Source organism: Triticum urartu, chromosome 4, assembly GCF_003073215.2.
Source record: "Triticum urartu cultivar G1812 chromosome 4, Tu2.1, whole genome shotgun sequence".
NCBI lineage: Eukaryota > Viridiplantae > Streptophyta > Magnoliopsida > Poales > Poaceae > Triticum > Triticum urartu.
Window position 1 is genome coordinate 581,938,610 of NC_053025.1, and position 3,983 is coordinate 581,942,592.

Below are 3,983 nucleotides of genomic sequence, written 5' to 3' on the forward strand. Positions count from 1 at the left end.
CGATTGGCCTCTCTCTCTACTGCATGAAGCTCTCTCTCTCACATGCTATGCCTCTTCTTGCTTCTTGGAAAGCTGCGAGCGAAGCCCACCTGACTTGGCCTGTAGTTTTCGATAACTACAGAGGGGCGTCCTCTCCGTCGGTCAGTCAGTCAGCCCGCCTCTTCCGCCAGTGCAACGTGCATCCCTTTTATTTTTCTTCTTCCCGGGCTGTATTGTGGTTCAGTTAGAAAAAAAAGGTTACTTGCTTTGGCAGGTTCGGTTCCATTAGTTGACTTGATCTCAAGGCACCTCCGTTAATTAACTGGCTTGCGCTTGTCTTCTCTATGCAGGAAACTCTCGCACCTGCTGCCGGATCTCTTGGTCCTTGGAAGCTTTGCCTGGCCTGTTGTTTCCGATGACTAGTGCTGCCTTCCTTTTTTCCTTGTAGCGTGTAAATGGCCAGCCTGGCGATCATGTCCAGCTGACCATCGACTTAGAATTGTTCAAACGCGGTATTGGGAAAGAATCATAGACGTTCCCCTTTTTCTGGTTTGAGCTGAAACTGTCTACGTATGGTACGTACTACTTCCTCTGTTCCTAAATATTTGTCTCTTTCAGAGATTTCAAATAGACTACCGCATACAGATGTATATAGACATATTTTAAAATGTAAATTCACTCATTTTGCTCCGTATGTAGTCATTTGTTGAAATTTTTAGAAAGACAAATATTTAGGAACGGAGCAAGTACTACTGTGTAAGCATTCAGGCCGTTGCGAGTACAATTATGTTTCCGGCCGTTGGGTCTTGCATGCGTGCCACTCCCGTGAAGTGGCTTAATGCATGATGGTCGTTGATTCATACGTGGAAGCATACGTACGTACAGTGCAGTACTACTACTTCTTTACCGCAGTATACTTCCTACTGCCCCTGCACTTGCTATGATAATTCGTTAAAAAATAAAGATCCTAATTTCGGTGCAAAAAAAAACTGAGGTTTCGCTGCCCGCCAAAAAAGAAAACTAAGGTTAAGTTGTTAACCGTTCTGTGTGTCCCGGGGAGCAAAGCCGCGTGGATTAAGGCATATACAATGGTGCTACCTTAAAAGTGTCATTTAAGATAAATAATGAGGTGAAGAAGAGAAAACTTATAAAAAAAGGCTTAATAAGAGAAGACAAGAGATGATCTTTTTATATAACTATCTTATCAATCATTGTACATGCCCTTATCGACCCACCAAAGATTTCGAGAGCTCTTCCCCTCCCCTCCCCGCAACTTGTAGCTCGGAAAGGTATCCTATCCAACGTCGCTCTCGCCTGTGGTCCTCGCGGTCTTCTTCTTCCGGTGAGCGGCTGAACTGCTCCATCGTTTTGCCCTGCGACGTCTCGTGCAAGGCAGTTCTCGGCGACGGCGACGGCGACGTCTCCACCCCCGTGTTGTCCCGTCCTCCGTCCGCACCTGCACGTCTCCACCCACGTGTTGTCCCGTTGTCGATACTGCTGGCGTCGGTAACTGGCACGGTGGGGCTTGGTTTGCCTCGGAGTCGGAGGATCGACGGGCGCCGGTACGGGTTCTTGGCAGCGACCGATCGATCTCGGCCGGGCTGGATCGCCGTACGCGCAGCAGCCGTTGCGCCGGTCTCCCTCCGGACTGGACCTGGCCCCCGACCGGATCTGCGCGGCACGAGCGAAAGCCGCATGGATCGGCAGCGACAAATTCTCCAGGTGCAGTGAAAAAATTGGGCAAGAGAAACTACCTACGGTCGTACCCTGGTTTTCTTTTTCTGTTCTGGGCGAGAAATTAACCTTTCAGCTTTAGTTTTTGCTTGCCTCAGCTGGCACACACTAGTAGTATACTCAAACAAAAAGTTACACTCTACTATAGATCGTTTGATCACGGATATTCAATTTGGTGCGCAGGTTCATCTGCATCCTGTGAATAGTAAATTCAAAATAATCTGAATTTTTTCAGGTGGAATATGTTCCAATGCGTGATGTTCGTGTCAAATTTCAGCTTTGTTCGGACATCTAAGGAGCTTATGACAAAAAAGACAAATCGGTCAAACAATACATGAACAGTAAACTTTTTTACATCCTCAATTTTTTTCCTTTTTTGCTAAGAGCTACTGTAATGTTTAAACTTCATGAAATTTGACATGGACTCATGAGCATCTAGCATCACAAAAAAAGTCAATTTTTTTTTACCGTTTTAAGTATATCCATTGTTCACCTCAAATGCAGATGCACCTGAGAGTCAAAACGCAGCATCCGCATCCGGTTGATCGACACTGCACCACATGAGCCATGCCGGGCAGCCGGGCAGGGGCTACGGAGCACGGGCGATACGTAACCTGTTGTGTGTGGCGGTGTCTCGTCGATGGCCAAATGATCGGCGCACGAGCACGCACGCACGCGCGCCACACTTGATTGCCTGCTGCTTGCGTCGCCATGGCAACGTACGTCTCCTAGCTCCCGCATCGTCCCGTCCTCTGTCCGCACCTGCACCACGCGCCGATGAAGATTACGTCCTGTCCATACGGGTCGGCACCGGCACCGGCACGGTCGTCTTCTTCCGCTCCGAGACGGGCTTGCGTTGGTACGGGCTTGGCGCTGGACCGATGGATGGATCGCCGTACGTTGCGGTTGTCTCTGTTCATCTCTCCCCGGACTGGACCGGCCCCCGACCGGACCTGCAGACGCGAGCGAAAACCGCATCGACCGGCAGCAAGCCATTACTGGGCCGCATGCAGGTGGAGTTAACGACGGAGCCGGCCACTGGGACGACGATGGTACATGCTACTCCCTCCATTTCGAATTATTTATCGTAAGTACGAATGTATCTAGATATATTTTAATTTTAGATACATCCGTTTCTACGATGAGTAATCTGGAACGGAGGGGGAGTACCTAGCATGTATACTACACCTAAGCCCGGTAGTTTGGTTATCCTTTTCTCTGGGCGACAAATTTATCCAGCGATCCGCATGTGCTGTTTTGTGCCAGCGAACAAGTGCTTGACTTGGAACAGAACAAAGCGAGTAGTACGTGGTAATAACCTTCGTCCTCGTTTATTAGTCTCCTTGTATATATATAGGGCCACCCATGATTTTAGCAACTAATATAAAACATCAATTATGTGTAGCAAAAACAATATAGTTGAAAACAATGTTGAAATCTGAATCCAACGATATAATGTGTGAAGGGCTAGCTAGAGGCTGTTTGATTTGTGACTAACTTTGTCAAAGATTGCCACACCTTAGGTTAGGCAAGTTTGACCAATTTAGGTGAGTGTTTGGTTCGAGCCACACCTTAGACAAGCCACACTTGGACCCCACATGACATACACACAAAAAGTGTGACAAGATTCCCTTAGACTTGCCAACTTGCGACTCTTATTTTGATGAACTAACCTCAGGCAAGCTTGATAAAAATGTGTGACAAAATGTGGCATACTGGCAATGCTGGGTCTAAACCAAACAGCCTCTGGTATACAGGACTACGCTACGGGAGGCAGGACGCGTGGATCGGGAGTAGTTTGGTTCGGTGGCCATGCAGCGGCAGCGCGCTACTAGCTAGTGTGGTGACCATCGATTGGCGAATCATGGCCCGGACCGGAGCCTGGACCTGCATCACACGCAGGCGCAGCTGGCCTTTTACAGCCGGTCCGGCGTGAGTCGAGCAGTCCTTGCGGCGTCCTGATGCAGAGGCAGAACGCGTGCCATGCATGGCAGCGATTCACCGATCGAACACAGTGTCACATGCGCGCTGCTCCACCGGCTGCCTAGACCGTCCGGCATCACCGCACTGCGCCGCACATCGATCAAGACATGGATGCAGCCAGCGACAGGGGTGTAGTACGTGGCCAGGCGTAGCATAACTGCAGCTTTCCCTTGTTCCGCTGCTGCTGCAGGCCAGGCCAGAGGGTCTGTAAAAAGTGATGTTTAACGCATTCTTTTGGTGCTACCTGACCAGCTTTTCCTTGTGTGAAGAGAAAAACACTTGAGCAT

The 3,983-nt window shown here is 49.3% G+C and overlaps 1 long non-coding RNA gene across 1 annotated transcript; it reads left to right on the top strand.

Moving 5' to 3' along the window:
- The first annotated feature begins 1,253 nt into the window (after positions 1–1,253).
- LOC125554254 lies at positions 1,254–3,188 on the top strand. The gene is made up of 3 exons (XR_007304360.1): positions 1,254–1,701; positions 1,949–2,054; positions 2,218–3,188. It is a non-coding gene; the product is annotated as an uncharacterized LOC125554254 (long non-coding RNA).
- Positions 3,189–3,983: the final 795 nt, after the last annotated feature.